Consider the following 23,980-nt stretch of genomic DNA (forward strand, 5'->3'; position numbering starts at 1 on the left):
AGGGGTTCTCTGTTGTGTTCCCTGTCACGGTAGTCATCGGTTGTAGCCAGGCATCATCTATGAATAAAAGTTTTTATTTTTATGGGTTCCCGTTTATTTATCTTGTCTTTTGCTGTTTGTGCTTTTGTTATTAGATAATCCACTGTTGAAAGCTAGGCCTGACTGCATTGCCCCTGCTTGTTCTCATAAGAATTTTATGGTTTTAGTTTGCACATTTAGGTCCTTAATCCTTTTTGAATGTTTTTGTGAGGCATGGATCCAGTTTCATTTTGCTGCATATGGAACTCCAGTTTCCCCAGCACTGTCTATTGAAGAGACTCTTCTTTCCCTATCAAATGGACTTAACCCCCTTGTCAAAAATCAGTTGACCATAGCTGTGTAGGTTTATTTCTGGATTCTCAATTCTTATTCCATTGGTGTATGTGTCCGTCGTTGTTCCATACCAGCTGTTTTGATTACTGTAGCTGTATAAACCAACTGCCGTTGAGTCGATTCTGACTCATAGTGACCCTACAGGACAGAGTAGAACTGCCCCATAGAGTTTCCAAGGAGCACCTGGCGGATTCAAACTGCCGACCTCTTGGTTAGCAGTCGTAGCACTTAACCCCTATGCCACCAGGGTTTCCATAGTATGTTTTAAAGTCACGAAGTGTGAATTCTCCTACTTTGGTTTTCTCTTTTAACATCGTTTTAGCTATTTGGGAACTCTCACTATTCCATATGAAGTTGAGGATTGGTTTTTCTGCTTTGTAAAGAAAGTTGTTGGAATTTTGATCAGGATTGCATTGAATCTGTAGATCGCTTTGGGTAGTATTAACATCTTAATATATCAAGTCTTCCAATACATGAACATGGAATATCTTTCCATTCGTTTATGTCTTCTTTAATCTCTTTAAAGAAGTTTTTTATAGTTTTCGTTGTGTAAGTCCTTCATGTCCTTGGTTAGATTTATTCCTAGGTATTTTATTCTCTTAGATGCTATTGTAAATGGAATTATTTCTCTTTCAGATTTCTCGTTACTGGTGTGTAGAAATCCAGCTGATTTTTGTTTGTTGAACTTGTACCCTACAACTTTGTTAAATTCCTCTATTAGCATTAGAAATTTTCTTGTGGACTCTCTGGGATTTTCTATATGTAGGATCATATCATCTGTGAATGGCGATAATTTTACTTCTTCTTTTTGAATCTGGATACCTTTTATTTCTTATTGCTCTGGCTAGGACTTCGTATATGATACTGAATAGAAGTGAGAGTGGGCACCTTGTCTTGTTCCCTATTTCAAAGGGAAAGCACTTAATATCTTTCTTCGTTGAGTATAAGTTGGCTTTTTATATATGCCCTGAATCATATTGAGAAGTTTGCCTTCTATTTCAATCTTCTTTAGGGTTTTCTTCAAGAAAGGGTATTAGATTTTATCAAACGCTTTTTCTTTATCAGTGGAGATGACCATGTGGTTCTTTGTTCAAGTGATGTATTATGTTGATTGATTTTCTAATGTTGAGCCATCTCTGCATTTCTGAAATAAATATTACTTGGTCATGGTGTATAACTCTTTTAATATGCTGTTGGTTTCTGTTTGCTAATATTTTGTTGAGGATTTATGCATGTATATTCATTCATAAGAGATACTGGCCTGCAGTTTTCTTGTGGTGTCTTTGTCTGGTTTGGGTATGAGGGCTGTTCGCTTCATAGAATGAATTAGGGAGTATGCCTTCCTTTTCTATCTTTTGGAAGAGTTTAAACAGTATTGGTGTCAGTTTTTCTCTAAATGTTTGGTAGAATTCCCCAGTGAAGCCATCTAGTCCAGGATTTTTTTTTGTTGGGAGGTTTATGATCACAGATTCCATCTCTTCACTTGTTATGGGTCTATTGAGGTTTTCTATTTCCTCTTGAGTAACTTTGGGTAACTTGTGTGCTTCTAAGAATTTGTCCATTTCATCTAGGTTATCCAGTTTGTTGCCATATGGTGGTAGTTCATAATATTCTGTCATAATTCTCTTTATTGGGTCAGTTGTAATGTCCCCTCTTTCATTTTTTATTTTGGTTATTTGTGTCTTTTCTTTGTCATTCTAGTTAAAGCACTCTGGTGTTTTTTGGTGTTTGTGGTTGGCCAGCAGTGAAGGACCTCAGAGGGTCCCCCTGCGTCCACACTGGGTGTCGGTGGGTGACAGGCAGGTTAGCAGGCCTGACCAAGATCACCCAAGACCAGAGACTGAGTTTTCTCATTTTCAGACTTTGGAAATCAACTCTTGTGTAGATATAGATGTTTCATCAAATCTTCTGTAACAAAGTAGTGTTTAATTTTGTTTTCACTCTTTTAAAAAACTGAAGGATAATTTGCATATAGTAAAATGCATAAATCATAAATGTAGAGCTTGATATATTTTTATCTATGTATATACCACTCAGATCAAGATATCAGAACATTTCCAGAAGCTTCCATTGAGCCTTTTCCCAGTCAGGTAACCACTCTTCTGACTTGTCACTATAGCTTAGTTTTGCTAGTGTAAGTGGAATCATAGAGTATGCATGTGTTTCTGTGTGTGTGTGTCTTCTCTTGCTGAACATAGTATCTGAAATTCATCTGCGTGGGTCTATACAGCAGTTTGTTTTCTTGTATTGCTATATAGTGCTCCACATATGAAAACACCACGATTTATTGCTTTTCCCGTTGGTGGACGTTTGGATTGTTTCTAGTTTTTGACCATCATGAGTAATACCGCTATGAATGTTCTTCTCCATGTTGTCTAGGTATATGCCTTAGAGTGAATTGCTGGGTGTATTTGATATTTTAATTATTGGGAATTTTGTTTATATTTCTGTTGTATTTTATTTTTGAACTTTTTATTATGGGGAATTTTAAATACACTTAAAGACAATATGTGTAATGAGTCCCCATGTACCTATCACCAGCCCCAGCAACCATCAACCAGTGGCCAATCCTCCCGTATTCACACCCCCAAACATTTCCCCATTCCACATTATTTTGAAGCAAACCTCAGACATCCTGTCATTTCATCCATCCACATTTTTGTGTGTATCTCTAAAGGATAACTACAACATCTGCTGAAGTAATTCATGTTCCTTCTCTCTGATACTGGTATTCCCTGGGGTTTCATATCTTGGTCCCAGTGGTGGAGTGTAGCTCCCAGCTTCCATCATTTCTTATTTTGGAGCTGCCTAGGTCACCTGGTTTTTCCAGGCAACCTTTGGACCAGGAACTGATACTGTGTAGTGTTGGGGGAGCCATCTTGGAACTTGGGAATGTCGGTTGCTGTGTGGGCATCAGTTCCTACTGGGCTGATCTGAGAGAAAGATGAGAAGTGGGTACGTCCTTTCTGCTTAGGCATATGACTGCCTGTCCCAGATGGTTGCACTGGCCTAGAACAGACAGTTCTTTCCCCAGTGCACCAAGAACATGGAGGGTACAACCTCTGAAACAGCAGGGCACCAACATTCTTCCCAGACCTTGCCCCTCAGTTGGAGGACAACAGGTAACAAGTTTAGATTTGGAAATGGGTATATTAAGGTTTAGAAAAGGTTAATGTTTCTTAGAATAATGAACCCCTGGTATAAAGATTAGACTTGGGAGCCCAAAAATACTCTCTAGTCTCCTTCTGTCCTCCTGTGCTCAGCACTTGTATCTATGTTCCATTGCCTTGGGCCCAGAGTTCCTCTCAGCTTGGCCCAGAAGGTGCCTTGATCAGAAGCCTGGGTCAGAGGAGACCATTCAAGGATGTGACAACCAGAGTGAAGAGTACCACAGATACCTTATTACTTGGTGTAATTAGCCTATAAATTCTCTATAGCAAGATTTTCTTCTCAGCTAGTCAAGCTTGACTAGAAAAACATAGCACTATGTTTTGATTAATTAGTCCTCTCGATGCTCACCCTCCTGTATTCTTACGTTGGCTGGCTATTAAGTGCCATTACTCCCGTCTTGAATTTATGACACTTACTGCCCATCATGCCCATTAATCAAGCCATCCAAGAGGGGCAAATTGTTATTTCATGCTATTGTAACCTGACCCACGTTCCTTCTCTTCCATCTCACATTATTAGCAAGAGCGTTTACTAGTAACTCAATATTGATGAAAGTAAGGGAAAAGTCACTTACATCCTTAGGTGAGAGTGTAAATTGAAGAACAGTTTGCCAATATCTTATCACATCCAGTGTACATAGGCTTTGACCCAGCATTCCACATCTAGGATTTTTATCCTCACATTTGCTCCCAGAAGAATGTAAGGATGAGTGTGTGAGAACAAAACACATGGGACATTTAGACGCTTCAATGTGCCCCACACAGCAGGGGCCTGGGTGGGTGAGTGAGGAGGCTGCTCCACACTAGTGCTGAGGTTTCCCAGTTCTAGTAAGTTAAAAAAAAAAAAAAGGTAACAATCATGAAGTATGTGATTCCATTTAAAATTTAAAAATTAAATAAAAAGGAATGTACTTGTTTGTGTGTTTAGAGATTTAATGTGCCGCTTGTAGAAAACTAAGGAAGAAACTGAGCCTGCTGACCTGTGGGCCTGGGAGAGACCTCTGCTTTTCTCTTGTGTCCTAGTTTCTTATTTGAATTTATTTTACCTCTGCGTGAATTACGTTTATTGCATTAAGTCAAAAGGGGAGGACCAGGCATCTGGTGGCATCGTTATGAGGCTGACTCTGCATCTTCTGAGTCCTGGGAATGGGGAATCTGATACTGGGAAGCATTGGATGCAGCCTGTCCAGGTCGTGCATTTAGCTCTGGGACCTCTGAACTCAGTGATAGTCTGGTCTGGGTTTTTTTTTTTCCTCCAGGAGGGAAGACTTCTGAGAAGGGAAGATGAAACTATTTTTAATCTTGAGCAAACAGCCCAATGTAGTAATTTCAGGCCCCAGTGTGACATTTTCTTCCATTATAACCCAAGTCATTTTTAAAACAAATAAACAAAGTCCTTTTTTTATGCATTTTGTGTTTGTGGTGTTTCTGAAGGAAAATGCTTTTAAACTACCCTCATTCCCCCTTGTAGACTTTGAGAGCCTGGGGGCCTGGTAGGGTGTGTGTTTTGGATCATGTAGTCTGGGGGTTTGTCTAGAACCTGGAGTTCTAGTGGACGAAGTGCTGGGATGTGAGGTAAGTGCTGAGGTTTGGGTTATATAGGCTGTCACAGTTTACAGAACTCCTGACTTTGCTTCACAACTTTTGATAAATATCCCTGAGGTCCTGAAATAGGAGGTGGACCATGCCCCACGTTCCTTCCTGTTAACACTTTTTTTTGGTTTTTATTTCATGTGGTGTGTGTTTTTGTGTATCGAAAAGGTCATCATGTTTGGTAAAGTAGAAGACCAACAGAAATGAGGGAAACCCTCAGTAAGATGAAATGGATTCAAACATACAAATGATAATGAAGGTGGCACAGGGCTGGGCAGTATTTCATTTTGTTACACATAAGGTTGCCATGATTCAGAGCCAAGTTGACAGCAACTACCACCAACATATTTTTGTAGCTTTTTATTTTGATATAATTTTATACTTATTGGAAAAATTGCAGTAGTACAAGGAGCTCCAGAATAGTTGTTACCTAGATTCACCATGTGTTTACGTTTTACCTTATTTGTTTTGTCATTCCCTCTCTCTCTTCTGTATATATACATTTTTTTCCTGAACTATCTGTGAGTAATTGGCAGATATTATGCCACTTTAAGGAGCCTTGGTGGCTCAGTGGTTAAGAGATTGGCTGCTAACCAAAAGCTGCTCCTTGGAAACTCTGTGAGTTCTACCCTTTCTTGTAGGGTCGCTATGAGTTGGAATCAACTTGACATCAGTGGGTTTGGTTTTTTTGGTTTACTCCTAAATCTTAAATTTTGCATTTCCTAAGAATAAGGACATTCTCTTAAATAACCACAGTAAACCAGTTGTTGTTGGGTCAGCTCTGACTCATAGTGACCCATGTGTGTCAGAGTACTGGAATTGTGCTCCATATATATATATTTTTTTTAGTTGTGGTGAAAATATATGCAGCAAAACATTCGCCAATTCAACAATTTCTACATGTATAATTCAGTGACATTGATTATATTCTTTGTGTTGTGCAACCTTTATCACTCTCCTTTTCCAGTTTATTCTACCACCGTTAACATAAACTCAGTGCCTCCTAAACAAAAACTGCCCTTTTCACCTTCCCTCTCTCAGCCATGATAACCACTAATAATTTTTGGTTTCTATACATTTTGCTTGTTTCATATAAGTGATCATATAGTATTTGTCCTTTTGTGATTGATTTATTTCACTCAGCACAACGTTTTCAAGCTTCGTCCATGTTGTTGCCTGTATCAGGACTTCATTTCTCTTTCTCACTGAATATACCACATTTTATTTATCCATTGATCTGTGGATGGACATTTATGTTGTCTCCGGCTTTTGGCTATTATGAAAAGTGCTGCAATGAACATTGGTGTACAGGTTTATGTTTGCATTCCATGGGTCTTCAATGGCTGAATTTTTGGAAGTAGCTTGCTGGGCCTTTCTTCTGAGGTGCCTCTGGGTAAACTCGAACCACTAATGTGTTGGTTAGCAGTGGAGTGTGTTAACCATTTGTACCACCCAGGGACTCTATAACCACAGTACAGGTATCAAAATCAGAAATTTTAACAGTGGTATAATACTATTATCTAATCCACAGTCCATATTCAAGCTTCCTCAATTGTTCCAATAGTATCCTTGATAGTCCTACATGAGGAGGTACAAGATGCTGGTTTGTTCCAGTGATTAGCTCTGGTTAAGGAGGAGCTTGGAAATTTTCTCCACTGTAAAGCTGCTGGTTTTCCCATTGTAATTAATAAATGACTTATGGAATGATACTTTGAGACTATGTAAATATTCTGTCCATCATCAAACTTTCACCCTCTAGTTTCAGCATCCAGTGATGCTTTTCTAAGTCCATCATTCCTTCTGTACTAGTTATCTTACTGTAAGGAAGAGCTTTTATTTATTCACAGGTTTATTTCATTAGCTCATATTGATAACTTACTCAGTGTGGTATAATCCATCCTGTCATTATTCATTTTGATCCCAGATTGTCCCAGGTTTGGCCAGTGGGAGCAGCTTCAGGCTGCCTTCTGTGTTCTTTTGACATGTCTCCATTGTTCTTTGAGTGCATCTTGACTTCCTGGTACAACACATTCCAGGCTCCCTGCTCCTACCTGGTATCAGCCCTTTCCACAAGGACCCTTGATCCCTTTTAGTTGGAGTGGCATTTTGAGACCAAGTGGGTGCATGGTACATATTTCTGTTTGCTGACAATCTCTTGAAATAAATCTAATTTTGTATTTGATTACTTAATTATGTTGCAGTTGAATAAAAGACTTTTGTGGGTGTCCAGTTCTTGATTTTTCTTTTAAGTGGGGGCAAGTTAACACACGATACTAGCAGAATAAGATAGACTTTATAAACAAAATAAAAGCAGGCCCTGCCTGCCTCAGAAGGAATTTGTTTCTACTTAATCAGTGGGGGAAATTATCAGAACTACTGAGCTGATTTCCAAAGAGGAAGGATATACTTAGCATTGATGCCAGGGACCCTTACTCTGGGCTGTAGGGTGCCTAAAGACCAGCTCCGTGAGGTAATGCCCATGGTGCTGTTGTCAGAGCTTTGAGGTATTGGTGTAGTGTACTTTGAGGCTGTGAAGTGGGTGTTTCAGGTGGCCTTGACATGGTTCTCTCCCAGGTGGGTACCACTGTCATGGAAGATGTGTCTGACTTGTGTCCACCTGTGCCATCATTAGACCATATGAGCAAATCAGACCTGGTCCTGCTCTTAACTATTCTGAGAATTCAGTGAAGAAGGAAAGGTGTCAAATAATGGGGGCCCTAACTCTTCAGACAATTTTTTTTTTTTTTTTTTAACTCTTCAGACAGGGATTGGACTGGACTGGACTATGGGATAGAAAATGATACTGGTGAAGAATGAGCTTCTTGGATCAAGTAGACACATGAGACTATATTGGCATCTCCTATCTGGAGGGGAGATGAGAGAGCAGAGGGGGTCAGAAGCTGGCTGAATGGATATGAAAATAGAGAGTGGAGAGAAGGAGTGTGCTGTCTTATTAGGGGCAGAGCAATTAGGAATATATAGCAAGGTGTATATAAATTTTTGTATGACAGACTGACTTGATTCATAAACTTTCACTTAAAGCACAATAAAAATTAAAAAAACAAACAGTAATGGGTACCTTAGTTGGACAACAGGTTCCTGGGGAAGTAGCAATTAAGGGGCTGAATGAGAGTTGGAGAGTGAGATGAGTACTTTTTTTGTATCAGGCAGTGAGAGTGGTACAAAGAAGGGAAGCCTCAGCACACCGAATGTGCAGGGAGCAGTGTGATGGTGCTGTCTGAGCTGGGGGAGGGATGTGTCAGAGGGCTGATGAGTGTAGGGGCTTCAAGTAGAGGTGACTTCAGGCTTTAGAGCAGAGGAAGGCTTACAAGGCAATATGAAGAGGAGGTGTCGGTGTGAAGCCTGGGTTGTCTTGGGAGGCCTGGGTGCCCAGGAAGTTTAACAGGTGACCCAGTGGTCTGCCCTTGCCCAGTCTTGTAGGGTCTTAAGCCTGGCAAGTGATTGGACTTGATTCATGGGCAGTCGTCATGAGCTGCCTGGAGTGCAAGAACTGTGTGATGGCAGATGTGGCTTGGGCAAGTTAACCTGGCAAACCGGGCTTTGCCCCTTACTTGGCGTGGATCTGTTTCTTCAGGTCATAAAGGATAACATTAGATGTTCAGGAGCGTCATTGTGAGGAACCGGGTCACATGTCAGCTGTGTGTGTTGTGGCATTCGGAACATGATACTCCTTGTTATGGCTGTTGAGTGCAGGGTAGAACATAGTATTGAAAGAGGCAGTCTTTGGATTGCTTAATCTCTGCAGGTGCTGGGATGGGTAGGCTGATATGTGACTTCAGTTCATCATGACCTGGCCCTGTGAGGTGAGTGACAGCATGGTCCAATCTCACCAATGAGAAAATAGGCTTGGGTAGTCCTGGTGGCAGTACCTGAAGGGTAGAACCCTGCAGCCTAACTTCGGGTGCCTGAACTTGTGCCTTAGAATCAGCGTGGAGCCAGAGACTGCTGCAGCCACCATGACCCTGAGGAGGGCTGGAGGCAGGAGAGAGAACAGGCACAATACCACTCCTGGGTGCTGCATGGGGCACCAGTGCTGCCTCTGAGCAGCACTTGGCTCCTGCCTTTGCTGGGAGATGTGGTGTTTTGGGAGGGGGCTAGGACGTCTGTGAGAAACTCAGAAGATAATTTGGGCTTTTGGATCTGAGGCTCAGGTGTGGGTCTCAGTGCAGGAGACCTTAGCCTGGTGGGTGATTGGTCAAGTGTGTTGGACCAGGAGTGAGTCCCTACATTTTTGAGCCCCTCTCCTCGACTGAACCAGTTCTCAATTCCTTGTGTACCTGCCAGACCTGTAGTCTGGCCCTAGAGCCATATCTGTTTCACCCACCTCCAAATCTGTTTCAGAGCTGCTGTGTTTCTAGAGCAGGGTTTACAATTGGTTGGAATCTGTGCCCCCAGTCAGTGACATCAGAATCTTTGGGATTGGAACCCAGGCATCAGCTCTTTTAATCCCCTGCTAAGGTGATTCTCATGTGCAGCCAGGGTTGAGAGTCACTGTCCAGTGCTTAACAGAGCTTGTGCCCTCAGCTGGGTTGAAGTAAGAAACTTACCCTGTCTCATAGAGGCAGAACTGGGCATTCAGAAGGTGCCAGTGAACCTGCCTGTTAGATGGTCCAAAGCTCACCTGAGGAAGATGGTCACTGAGGAAGTGAGCTTAGATGGTCTTGGGTAGCCAGTGTATCAGAAAAGGGTAACTTCTGCTTCCCTCTTTCTGGGAACTTACATACTTGAAGCGAGTAACCTGATGTTGGAAATGTCTAGGTTGTTTTGAAGTGGTAAAGAGAAAGAATAGACTGGTATAGAGCCACATTGGAGGCATATATTGGTTTGCACTAACTCACCATCCAAATATTTATTGAGCACCCGTTCCATTGAAGGAATGGGCTTAGTGTTGTACTAAGTACTAGAGTTAAAATAGGTGGATCATAATTTTGCTGGTGGATCATTATTTTTCTGTAGGAACTCCTGTGGCTTTGTGTCCAGGAGAAAGTGTTACGGAATGCATACTCATTGTTAAATGAGTGCCAAGGACTGGGTATGCTTGGATAGGAGAAGGAGAGGTGAGAGAAGGGTGGTCTCTTAGGAGAGGAGGACTTAGAGCCCAGTCCTGAAGATGACTAAGAGGGTCTGAGGGTTAAGTTGATGTCTCTGAGCTAGGCAGTGGTGTGATATCCTCTGGCACCTTGTAGGGGAATGAAGTCTGGAGCCCAGAGCAGAGTGACCAGAGGTCAGATTGAGCCAGTGACCTTGGATGAGGTACTGACTGAGGCCAGTGCTGCTGGGAGTAGAGAAATGACAGATGAGACAGGAGGGGCATGGAAGGAAGAGAGGTGGGAAAGGAACAGTGTTCTCTCATGTCTTTGACCTATTGAACTTCACTAGAAGATTGAGCCTTGACCCACATCATTGGGTGATGATGGTGTGCCCACTTCCCAGGGAAGGTGGCAGGGAAGCAAGCGTCCACCCTGGATGGACAGATTGATGCAGGAAGTAGAAGCCAAGCTCTGAGCCTTGGCTTTCTCTTATTTGTGCTGATCTAGCTATGAGTCGGAATCGACTCGAGGGCACTGGGTTTCTGGGATGCTCTTCTCTACCCTGGCCAGGCCCTGCCGCCCCAACTCACCTTGAGCCAGGTCCTGATCCCAGGACCCAGGTGAATTAGACCCTGGTTTAGCCCTCAGGGAACACCAAGTCTAGTGAGGAAAGTTTTTATTGAGAAATTAGAGAATCTTATATAATTTTACTTGAGATTTGAATCCTCTAAGAGCAGACCTTTTCATTTTATAATGTTCTTCATTTGTGAAGAGATTGAAACGATGATGGAATGGAGTTGGAATTAAAGAGCAGATGGAAGGGGGGAGATAGAACTGACAGTATCTGATACTGAGTAGGTGGTCAAAATTGGTTGAATAAAAATAGTCAAGGAAATATTTTATTTGAATTCCTATTGTGTGTTTCTTCGTTAGAGTAAGGTGCTACACAGAAAGAAGAAAGGTAATTACTGTAGAAGCAAACTGTAGGTGTTTCTGTGATGCTTATCTAGTCAGTACCTTTCATACAGAGTGATACAAACACTAAGAACCATTATTTGCCTAAGTTATCTGTTTATGTTGTTGATTATTGTTGTAGCTGGTTTTATTTCTTTCCATATTTGCCTAGAAAACAAGGTTTCTGAGGTACACTTGGATTTATAAAATAATAAAAACAATCCCGTCAGCCAGAAAAATTGCTGTTGCTGCATGGTCTCGCTGCAGCTTTGCTCTCTGGAGCACTGGGCCTTGGGAGCAGTGACTTCTTGGCCTACCCCACACCCAGAGAATGACTACACTTGGGGCTCTGTTGGGCAGGGACCACTGCTTTCAAACATGTTCCCTCTTCAGAATGTTTTAGAAATGATTACTTTGAAGCTGACTCTGTCCAGGCCCATAATGAATGTAAGGCCTTGGTGCTCAGGTGCTGGGCTTGGTGCTGTGGAGCCACTCAGCAGGACATGAACCACAGGGAAGTAACCGGTACCAGACGGGTGTATGTGGGTCCTGTGCAAGGTGCTCGCTGACTCTTAGATGCCTATGGAGATTGAGGCGTCATCACTTCTCTCAGCCCCATGGTAAGTGTCACATTCAGTATTAGTAGTCAGTGTGTAAAATCAGCAAAAGAGACCTGAGATACCAAGATTTGCAAACTTTGTAAGTAGTCTTCTTTGAATTAGCTGCAGTTGTTTACAGGGCAGACCCTCCGGGAAGCTGCTGCTGGAGGTTGCAGCTACACTAACCCTGGGGGTGTAAGGGGGTGGAAACAGTTATTTTTTTGTTCACTCTGGTGTTACTACTTCCTGCTTCTTAGTCCTTTTGCATGTAGAGAGCTCGAGTGACTTTTTGAGGTGTTTTTGTAGATTATGAGTTTACAAAGAGAACTTGGGCTCTTAACTCGCCAGTCAGATGCTACTGGTAACTGGTGAATATGCTGTGTTTTTAGTTCCTTGTTCCAAAGAAGTCTTGGGTTTTCCTTTAAGTGGCTGAGTATAGTGGATAATAGTTCAGGGAGGCTGACAGAGGACTGGGGGCTGCCCCCTTCTTTGGGATGAGAAGCATCTCCGAAGCATCTCCGAAGCATCTCCGAGGGGCGTGTAGCCTCCCTGTTTGCTTCCCCTTCAGTTCTGAGGCAGGTTGGTAGGTGGCACAGCTACTTGGGTTGTAAGAGTCATCAAGATCCTGATTCTACAGAGGTCACGAATGAGGACTACCAGGTAAGAAGTGTCTCAGGCCCAGCATGTCTTCATGCCTTAGGATGAGCAACTTGGCGGGGGTGTGAAAGGCACTCTCCTCAGGGCCTTGGTCACTGCCCTGACTGTCTTATCTCTGTATCCCCCACTTCTCCATACAGAATTGTTATCAAGAGATAACTAGGTAGGAGGGGGAGCATTCCTTGAATGTATAGAGAGAGGCCAAATCCTGTTTTATCAGGCAAGCTCTACAAGGCAGCTTAGTCTGAGAAGAGAGAATCACAGCTCCATCTAGTTGCCTCGTGCTCTTTCATTTGCCTACAACCTCTCTTTTAGTTGCCTTCTTGTCCTTTTTCTCTTGACTGGCCAAGTAAGTACTTAGCAGGGAGGGTAGTGGCTGCCCCCATGGCTCTGTGACAAGCAAACCTGTTAGAAGGACTGTGTCACCCTGCAACCCCTCAGAGTCATCTTTATCCTGTGCGTGAGATAAATGCAAAGAGGAGGTCCAAGCTGAAAGAACTAGGTCTGTTTTTTTTTTTTTTTTTTTTTTTAATTTTACTTGAGCTTTAGGGAAAGTTTGCGGTGCAATTTAGTTTCTCGTTCAGAAATTTATACACAAGTTGTTTTGTGACGTTGGTTGCAATACCTGCAGTGTGTCCAACACTCTCCCCCTTTCCCTTTCCACCCTGGGCTCTCAGTGCCTGTTCATTGAGTTTTCCTGTCCCTTCCTGCCTTCTCGGCTCTGCTTTTGGGCAGGTGTTGCCCATTTGGTCTCATATACTTGATTGAACTAAGAAGCACGTTCCTCATGTATGTTACTGTTTGTTTTATAGGCCCGTCTAATCTTTGGCTGAAAGGTAGACTTTGGGAGTGGCTTCAATTCTGAGTTAGCAGGATAGGTGTATTCTTTAGACCACAGAACTTCTAATTGAAGATTCACTGGACAGGTACGCAATGAGAAGGTATAAAATTTCGATTTATGAAAGAGCTCCTTTAAGTAGTTAGCTCCCAGGTACAACTAACGATTTACATAGAGAATGGGAAGGGCGGGTCATCTACCTACTCACATTAGGAGCTGGTTGAAGATTCATGAGAAATGAAGATAAAGCATCTGAAGAATTCAGCTGTGGGCGGCGGGATCCTGCCCGCTTGGGCTGTGGGGATGGAGGCCTGTGCCTGACAATGGCCCAGCTTGGAAATTCAGGAGAGCTGGGACTGTTTGGAAGAAAATGACTCTCCATGCATCAGGAGACCACCACTGAAGAGTGCTTTATCCCATAATACTTGAGAAGATACGAATTATAGCTGCACCCTTTTGATGAGACAGAAGATCTCTTGCATTTGTCCTTCAGTTATCCCTTTTTGCTTTTAATTTTTAATCCTTGAGTTACAAGATGCAAGAATTAATTTCCAAATAATTACCACATAGTGGAAACCCATGTTTTCCTTTGTGCTAAGGGAGTGATCAAAGACTGCCAAAAGAGGAGGTGGAGAACAGCGGGAGGCGAGGGCAGGGCATCTTCAAGTACTTCTTCAGCTGTGTTGACCTGGGAGCAGCTTGGGACTCCCTGGGGCTTTGATGAGGAGAGCACTTGGAGATGGGTTTTCTTGGTCTTCTATGACGTGGAGGTGGTTGGACTGGACGCAGTTCCTGAAGTTGGTGCTGTGGCCCTTGACAGGGAGCCCAGCATCCTCTGCCAGGGAAGGCCGGGAATGTGGGAGTCCATGAGGCCTGGCCTAGGAGCCTTGCCTTCACCAGTTCACCAGAATCTGATGCTGTCAGGTGCCTTTCTTGGTAAGCCTGAATCTGAGGTCAAGCATGGTGGGCATCTCTGTGCTGGCCTTGCCCAGTGCTTCACTACTTGCTTGTAGAGTGGCTGTGGCTTTGCAGAGCAGGGCTCTGAGAGTCTGCAAGGCCATCTTTTGGCTGTTTGCTCTAGCCTGTGGAAGCACACCCGTAAAATCTGCCTGAGAAGTTGGTGGTTGTTCAGATTTTGCATGTGTGGCAAGGCTGAGGCCAGTAAAAGAGCCAATTAGAGCCACATGTGGGAGGGAAGGACTTCTGCTAGAGAGAAAGCCTGAACGAAGGGAGTGGGTGCTAGTTGTATCTTGTCCTTTTTATAAACAAGGTGTGTTGATCTGGCAATTTCTGGCATGGTAGAAATGCTCTTGATGGTTGAACCTTAATATCACAAGAATGTGGCCAAGAGCAGGTCACAACTGTAGGCGCTGAATTTGCCCAGGTAAACATTTGGTACAGTGGCATCTTACAGTGAAGGAAAGGCCAGGACTCCCAGTCACCAGGGGCCAGGATACCCCCAGTTTGGCTCTTGAGGCAATGGGCTCTGAGTCCCAGCCGTGTGTTGCTGGCTCTGTAGTAAGGGGGAGTCTCAGCAGGGCCCCCCTGTCTTGGAGTCTGATTAACCTATTGGGTCAGGAAGGCCAGCAGCCAGCGCACCTTTTCCAAACTTAATTCATTGAAGCTGGATTAGTATATTAGTCTTGAACTATGGGTCAAATTACTTTTTTCAAGGTAAGCAAGAACTTTTATTCAAAATTTTCTTTTTAAGTTAAAAAGATCTGGCTTGTCAGAAAAGAATGTGATAGTTATAGGCAAAAACATATTTCATATTTTAAACATATATTATGAAGAGAGAAATAGCACCATGGCAAATGTTTTATTTGGGTGAAAGCTGACTAGATTTTGCTAGTTTTAGCAACAACACTTTCTCAACTCACTGCTTATACTTTGTAAGTTAAAATAGTAAGAATACTACCGCTTTAGGTTCACAGTAAGTATTCGGAGTGCAATCTAAAGTTTAGGTCAGTTTATTTTTAATCTTTTGTAGTATAATGGAAAAAGTATCAGAGAGTGCAGCTTTTACTTCACCGTGTGAAATGTGGTGATTACTGACTTTGTGCTTGGTGAATCATTTCTGGGATATAGTGGGAACCCTTTTCCTCTACTTGGCAGATGTCTGCCCAATGCCTGCTTGGTGCCAGGCATCTATCAGGGGAGAGAGCAACAGTGTGCCTGCTGCCAAGACCCCAGCAGTGGACTTCTTCTCTCACTTTTCCTTTCCTGGCATCCCTCTTTGTCCAACCTTGACCCCCAAATGCATTGGGCATCCTGCCGCACTCTCAACCTTTGTACTATGATGTGGGCAGTGAGGGGAGGGCGGTGTTGGATCTTCAGGGAGAGTTTAAGGAGTTAGAAGGCAACTGTTAGTTTCCAGTAAGCATCTACTTGGAAACACCTGTTTATATTAGTAGAGCTACTTAGTTTATTACTTGTGTTTTATGATTTAGTAATGTATGTAGATCTTGCTTAAATATTTTTGTATGAGGTGTGGAAAGATGGCACACATAAATAATGAAGCTCACACCTAGCACGGGATAGGTAGTAAATATGTGCTGAAGTGTTAATTATTGTTGGGCTGTCTTGAGATAATTGTAGTTTGCTTTAATTGGGTTCTTGTGTACCACGTGGGTGCTCAGATATGGTAATTCATTCCCAGTTGGTATCTGCTGAGGCTGGCCTCCCACTTCTCACACTTACTCCCTCACCTCCCACTCTAGCTGCTGCAGACAAGTGGATGATTAGGCCTGACCCTTGTCTTTGGGCTGTTTGCCCTGTTCTGTCCTCAGTGCCTGACCTGGGCATCAGTGATTAGAAACCTGGAGGACCATGTCATCACTGGGGGTTTGCTCCTAAAGCTTTATACACTTTTTTTTTTGAAGTCTAACCTGTGTGATTCTGAGTAATGTTTAACGGTGATGTTTAACGCTGAACATATGGAGTTCAGTGGAGTGTTGAAGGAGCTGTGTTTCAGGGAGCTCCCTCACTTAAGATGTTGAAAATCCACCCAGATTAAAAACCACAGTCCAGTGAAGAATGGACATTTCTGCCCTGTGTTTTGAACCTTGTCTTTCTTCCCTCCCTCTCAGATGTCATTGCGCCTGCGTGAGTTTCTACCCAGGTACTACACTTTTGCTTCCCTCCCTGCCTCTGTGGAAAAAACCCATCATCAGCAGAAACCTCTGCCTTTCCTGAACCTCTGCTTTTGGTGTCTGTGATAAGTGAGAGTTGCAAATACGTTCCATATGAGTAGTGTTCTTAGTAGCTTTTCTGTCTGATAGACTTGTATAGCATTTGTTTATACATTTTTAATTTTTTTCTCCCATATAATTTCTTCCTTTTAAAAGTAAATTATGTTTGGTGGCAATATCTACAACCAAACATGCATTCATTCACATTTTCTACATGTACAATTCAGTGACATGTATAGTACAGTGACATGGTTACATACTTTTCACATTGTGTCACCCATTTCTCACTGTCTCTACCCGTATTGTTACATCACTGTTAATTTAGACTCTCTGCCCCTTAAAGTTCTCGTCTGTGCTTTATATGAACTGTTGTCAGATAATTCTTTGTAAGAGTGTAGTGCTCAAGGCAAACATTGTAATTGAGCTAAACTGTTATTTAACAATGACTTCATGGGATAGTTTTGGTCCCAGGTTTAAAGATTATTTCTAGGCAGTAGATTTGGGGGTTCCCCCAGTCTCGTTGGATCCAGTAAATCCGGTTTCCATATGAACTTGAAGTTTCTTTCCCCGATTTTCCTTTTTTAAAAATTTAACAATTGGGTTTCCATACGAGCCAGTTTCAGCGTACCGCTGGGCCTAGGAGTGGTAAAAGCTTGGCTGCTACCAAGCTTCAGGTTATCACACTATACTTTTTTTGTATGTATGTGAAAATACACACAGCAGAACATACACCCATTCAACAATTTCTGCATGTACATCTCGTAGGCATTGGTTACATTCTTCACTTTGTGTAATCATTCTCGCTAGCTCTACCCATATTGTTTTACCACTATTGACTTATATTTACTACCCCCATGAGTCAGAATCATGGGGTTTGTTTTTTTTTTTGGTTAAACTTCTCATGAAGGGAGCCCTGGTGGCACAGTGGTTAAAGTACTCAGCTGCCAACCAAAGGTTGGTGATTAGAACCCACCAGCCACTCCATGGGAGAGAGATATGGCAGTCTGCTTCCATAAAGATTAGCCATGGCAACCCATTGGGGCAGTTCTGCCCTGTCCTGTAGGGTTGCTAAGAGTCAGAATCAGCTCGATGGCAATGGGTTTAATTTTTTTGGAAACTTCTCATATCTGCTTTAGAGGTACTATTGTCAGTTTGATCTCATATAAATAATTCTTTAAGGGAAGGCAGTGCTCAAGGTAAACATTTTTATTTTACTAATTTAGTTAAGCCATTGTTTAGTTTAAAGATGACTTCAGGGTTTAAAGATCTTCTCAGGGCAATTTTTTTACTTTTAAATCATTGTTGTGTATATGGTCCTGGCCCCCATAGGTTTGTTCCCCAGCTCCCTTCATGGGCCACCCTCATGCCTCTGGTGATATCTCCATGGAGCCGAGTCCAGCAGGCCAGGAAGGAACTTACCCATGTCAGGGAAACCTCATCTGCCTCCTGAGCTTTAAACAATTTTAGGGTGACACCTTGAATCTTTACCAGAACTTGGCTCAAGACCTTCCTCACCTGATGCCAGAGAGTGAAAACGGCCTGTTTTTAACTCAAAGCAGAGAAATCTGCCTCACTTTTTGGCATTTGGAGCCCAAATAAACAATGACTTCACACCATTGTTTTCCATTGTGTTGAGTATATCCTGTTGCCCATCACGCTACGCAGCTTTAGACTAAGTTAACTCTTCAGAATTTTTATATTATTTAGATTGACATTTAATATTTAATTCAAACTTCTGAGTTCTGGACAAAAGCCTTTTTGCAAGATGGAACTTAAAGTGGTTGTTTTAATTAAAATTTCTGCTTTTGACTTTTCCAAAACCATTTAAAATAGGGACATGGAACTTTATTATTTTGGTTTGGTTTTAAAAAGAAAACACCATTTTTCTTAAATGTTTTAATTATCGTGGTAAGTGGTAGCAACTTGACACTTTACTCTTTCTAGGGTACATAGCTGTTGGAGAATGGGGGTTCCTGGGTGTGGTGGGCGGGCTGCCTCTGCCTCATTTGGTACGGTAATGGGTTGAATCTGGCAACTTGTTTGTTCATTCCTGGAGAGTAAAAACTAGTAGGGAGCCATGCTTTTGAGTTTTCAGGTAAGATGTCTTAAAAGTTCTGTTCCTTGGGTTTTTTAATGTATGAGGAAACATTAAGTTTACTGTGAATTGACTTGGAATCACGTATGTGTATGCTCCTCAAATTTATCGAGTGGGACTGCATTCATTGACTAAGCCTCCTGTGTGCTGGAATACTCATTAGCTCTGAGGGAGGCAGCCTGAGCAGAACAGAGCTGCTGCTCTCCTGGGGCTGGGATTCCAGGGGAGACTCTTTTCAGGTCCCAGGGCACAAGCTGTCAGGACAGAGTGGGGTCATCAGACTTTGTGCCTCGTAGGCATCCTCTGCCCCCTCTCCCTTGTGCATGGCACATGCTTGGGTCTCATCTAGGTGGGAGATTGGTATTGGTGATGGGTAGGACCAGAGAAACTGTAAAAATGGCATGGTGGAAGCATCTGACCTCCTCTAACTTCATAAGGGAGAAGGAGAATCAAGATCAACAGCCTAAGTCTGATTCCTGTGAGGTAGATGCCTCCTTTCTCCGCCATCTTTACTGATTCTGACACCATCTGCCCCTCCCACAGTTAAGGGCTTTATTAGGAAAGTAACAGGTTACAGTTCAGCTTCGGGAACATTCAGGATACAGTTCTTCCATCAGAACAGCCTCTTCTCAGCTGTGCCTGCAGGCAGGCCCCTTTTTGGCCCTTGACCTTTCCCTACTCAGGCAAGTGTTATAAAGGTCTTTTAGCTCTCCCGATAAGTACTCAGAGGCACTCCACTCTGCCAGCAAGTCTCTTGCCCAGAGGCACTCAGCTTTCTTGCTCCATAGGCTGGGAAGCCTGCCACACTATCTTTTGCCAGTCTCCTGCCGTTCTCCTGGTTCTGCTGCCTCTGCTGCTACCATTTCTCTGCCGCTGCTTCTCGCTGTCTTGTCGTCTTCAATGTTACAGCTCTCTCTCTGTCTCCTGGGTCTAGGAGAGTCTCAGTGCAGAGATCCCAGGTCCAAAGGACACACTCCACTCCTGGCTCTTCTTCCTTGGTGGTGGTGAGATCCTCTCCTTCTGCACCTGAGTTGGCTCATTTTAAGCCTAACAGGATCACAAAACTGACCAATCCCCTTGGTGGGCCACAGTTACCTTATTTGCATAGTCCCACCCCATCACTTGGGTGTGAGTTACATGGCGAGAAAGTTCACATAAAAGCGATCCCCCTTCCTCAAATGCCTGGAGTCCTTGCCAGTCTCCAGTCACTGTATAATGCCTTTGGGTCTCTAGTTGTGCCCCTGCTGACTGATCTGGTAAGCTTGAAATGCACCTGCCTTTTATGTGTTTTGATTTACATAGGGCACCACCTTTTAGCCACCTCTGAAAACTTGACTTTTTACATCCACCCATCACTGGAGAATTCCCCTGGTAACAGCTGGGAAAGGGAGCATTGGAGTGGCCATTGGCAGACATGGGCACCTGCCGGCTCTGGTTTCCCAGAGGGCACCTCCTTGCAGTGAGTCATAGGGGCTGGGGCTCCTTGAGCTTCTTACCCTAGACTGCCCGTTCACTGTTGGTGACTCATTTCCTAGGAGCCTGGTGGGGGTCCCTTGTTCAGATATTCTTCCTCTATGCTCAGCTGGCTTTCTGTGGAAGAGCTGCTTCAGTGCTGAATGTGCACTTGGCCCAGGGAGGGGTGGGGTAGGTGTCTAGGGTTCTCTGGAGCTCTTTTCCTTGGTGTTGGTGCTCTTGGGGCAGGAGCACAGGCTTTTACTGAGAGAAGAGGGAGTAGGACAGCAGTGACCCCAGGGGGCTGTGCCATGTCCAGCCTTAGCAGGCTGTAGCACTTTTAAGGTTTCTCTGCCCCCTTGGGTGCAACATCCTGGACTAAGAGATGGAACTGCTGCCCAGCAGCTGTCACCATCTATCACCCTGTATGCCATGGCTGGTGGGCGTGTGTTCAGGGGGTTCACCAGTGCTCTGGGAGAGTCTCTCTTCACAGAGTTAGATTTTACTGGCAGCTAGGACAGTGCTGATCTTGGACTTTATGGGGAGCACTACTCTGGGTGCTGGCATAGAGGGATGCGTGCCCCATTTCAAGTACCTGTTTCTCAGTACTAGAGTTTTGGCAGCTCCAGTCAGCCAGGCAGTGGTGACTACAGCTAAGATATGTTCTCGGGCTGCTCTGAGCAGTGTCTTTTGTTCCAGAGGGTGTTGGCGTGTGTGTGTGTGTGTGTGTGTGTGTGTATAGTGTCATATTGGGTGGCTGTGTTAGGGAGACCAGGTGACTCTAGCTATAGTCGTTTTCTGGTTCCCGAGTGCCTTTTCCTCCCACCATGTTCTGGGCACTCACTCTTTGCCTGTGGTGGGCTTTGGCCACTGAAAAATTACGAGGAGGATCTCTGCAGTGCACCCATCTCCGAATGACTGAGTGTGTGAATATGAGGCTACATTTAAAAACCTACCAGAAGCGGTGGGGTTACTCCTAAACAAGTCCTAATATGGGTGTGGGCATACAGCCTGCCAGATTCCTAGTATGGGCAGATGTGTCCCTTGCTTATAGAAAGTAAGGAAGATACGAGGCTTCTTTTAGCCAAGTTGCAAAAGGATCTTTTCTCCCCAGAGCATGGAAAACCAACACAGAGGAGTTGGAATTGTGCCCCAGACATTGCCTGCCTGCTAAATGCAGAGCACTTACTCATGCCCATGAAACAGACACCGCATGTAGTCATGTGTACGCAGATAGCCAACTGACCTTATGCTCCTGGTAGGGCAGGGTGTGTCTCATAACTGATGCCGTTTTCAAATAAGCTGAGACTTATAAAATGAAAAACAAGATTAAAAAAGTAAAAGATTAATTGCCTTTAATAATAGAGAAGTAAGTAAACTGAGGAATAAAGACATAGGAAGAAGCTAAAAAAAAGTCTGCCTGGATTCATTCGTTAGGTGTGTATCTGGCACTATGCAAGTGCTGGGCATATATCAGTGATAGGGGAGGACACGTCCCTGCTCTCTCACAACTTACAGGCTTGTGGGGTATTGATTGAGCTGAGCCGTTGACTGAATAAGAGTTAAAATGTATAGAAAAGAAAAAGGTTATTGATTTCTGCTCTTTGTCGTTTCCTTCCTTCTGCTTGGTTTGGGTTTATTTTGATCTTGTTTTTCTAGATTCTTGAGGTGGGATCATAGATTATCAGCTTGAGACTTTTCAAGTGCCTTTAGTGCTATGAATTTCCCTCTAAGCACTGCTTTAGCTGTGATCCACAAATTTTCATATGTTGTATTTTCATTTTCATTCGGCTCAATATAATTTTTTATTTCACTTGAGACTTCCTCTTTGACGTAGGGATTGGGATTATTTAGATGTCGTTTTGTTTTCAAGTGTCTGAAGATTTTCCTGTTACCTTTCTGTTACTGATTTCTAGTTTGATTCCATTGTGATCAGAGAACATATTCTGTATGATTTCAGTTCTTTTAAATTTGTTGAGCTTTGTTTTATGGTACTTGATATGGTCTATTTGGTGTATGTTCCATGGACACTTGAGAAGAATGTGTGTTCTGCTGTTGTTGGGTACAGTGTTCTATGAATTTCAGTTAGATCTGTTGGTTGATGGTACGTTTAAGTTCTAATGTATCCTTGCTGATTTTCTTTGTAGTTGTTCTATCAATTGTTGAGAGAGTGGTATTGGTTCTAACTATAATTGTGAATTTGTTTATTTTACCCTTCAGTTCTTTTTTTTTTTTAATTTTTTTATTATGGTGAAATGTATGTAACAAAACATTCCAACCATTTTTGTGTCTAATTCATCGACATTAATTACATTCACCATGTTGTGCGGCAGTCACCAGTATCCATTTCCACATGTTTTCATCACCCTTAACAAAAATTCTGTACCCCTTAGGCAGTATCCCCCTCCACCCCTCACTTACCAGCCTCCAGTAACCACTAATAACTGGTCTCTATGCATCTTCCTATTCTTCTAAGTGGGATCATACAGTATTTGTTCTTTCATATCTGACTTACTTCACTCAGCCTAATCAGTTCTGCCCCTCAGTCCTATAGGGTCGCTATGAGTCGGAATCGACTCGACAGCACTGGATGGTGTTTTTTTTAACCAGTTCTATCTGTGTTCTATCAGTTTTTGCTTCACATATTTTGCAGCTCTGTTGTTTGGTATATACAAACTTAAGATTGCTTTGTCTTCTTAGTGAATTGACCCTTTCATCGTTACATAGTGTCCCTCTCTGTCTCTAATAATTTTTTTTTCCACCCGTTGTCTAGAGAGAGCAGGCTTGTGTTGGGGCTTTTTTTTTTTTGTCATGCTCTTGGCATTTCTTTAGTTGCCAGCTTCTTTGACTCCAATTCTGGGATATATGAAGCAAAAAGAAAAACCAGATTACTCACCACTGTGTCGTTCCTCAAGTCCTGATGTCCCTAGCCAGTCTGCCTTTTTCTCTCTACCTTTTACAGTCATATATATATAAATGTCCAGGCTTTTTAGTTGTACTTAGTGGGAAGGATAGGGAAAAATATATCTATTTCACCATGCCAGAAGTCCACTTGTCTTTTTATGTTGTGTGTGTATTGATAACTTTTAAATGCTTTCTTATCCTGACATTTTAGTATATTTTCTTCTAAAAATATAAAGTTTTGCTTTTCACAATTGGGTACCTAATTTACTTGGATTTTCTTTTATTTGTGATGGAGAAGTGAGGGAGGAACCTAATTGCAATTTTTTTCCCATAGATGGCTACTTGTCCGGAGTTTTTGATTGTTGATTTTGTTATTATTGATTTGTGACTTACGAGAAACCATGTGTTACAGAGTAGAATTGCTCCATAGAGTTTTCTTGGCTGTAATCTTTATGGAAACAGATCACCAGGCCAGCTTCTTCTGTGGTGCCACCGGGTGGGTTCAAACTGCCAGCCTTTTGGTTAGCAGCCAAGCGCGAATCATTTGCGTCACCCGGGGTACCTTGAACCTTTGATTGAATGATTCCTTTGCAAGTTAGTTTTGGGCTCTCACTCTGGTTCCGCAGTCCACTTGTCCACCTGCCATATGTAACATTGCCTTAATACAGTAGTTTTATGATAAATCTTGATGTCTGGTAAGGCAAGACTACCTCATCACTTTCTTGGTCTTTGGCTCTTTCTTCAGTTTTAGGTTGAATTTGTTAAGTTCACGAGTCCCTGGGTGGTGCAAACAGTTAAGATTCCTCAACTGCTAATGAAAAGATTGGAGGTTTGAATCCACCCTAAGGCTCATCAGAAGAAAGGTCTCTTGATCTACTTATAAAAAATCAGCCATTGAAAATCTTATTGAGCACAGTTCTACTCTGACACACATGGGTCACTGTGAGTCAGAGTCAGTCAACTCTATGTCAGTAGTTTTTGTTTGTTTTGTTATGTTGAAACATAAAACAAACAGAAACAGGAACAGCAAGATCAACAACAAAAAAACTGTATTGGAATTTGCTGTTCTTTTCAGTGGCCTTGTTTTCCTTAGCAATTTTGAGT

At 42.8% G+C, this 23,980-nt stretch overlaps 1 protein-coding gene across 5 annotated transcripts in view; it reads left to right on the plus strand.

Annotated features, from left to right (window-relative positions):
- The window catches only part of DAG1 (dystroglycan 1), a 64,755-nt gene that overhangs the window by 20,036 nt on the left and 20,739 nt on the right, over nucleotides 1-23,980 (plus strand). The window lies entirely within an intron of this gene.

This window comes from Elephas maximus, chromosome 20, assembly GCF_024166365.1.
Source record: "Elephas maximus indicus isolate mEleMax1 chromosome 20, mEleMax1 primary haplotype, whole genome shotgun sequence".
Lineage (NCBI taxonomy): Eukaryota > Metazoa > Chordata > Mammalia > Proboscidea > Elephantidae > Elephas > Elephas maximus.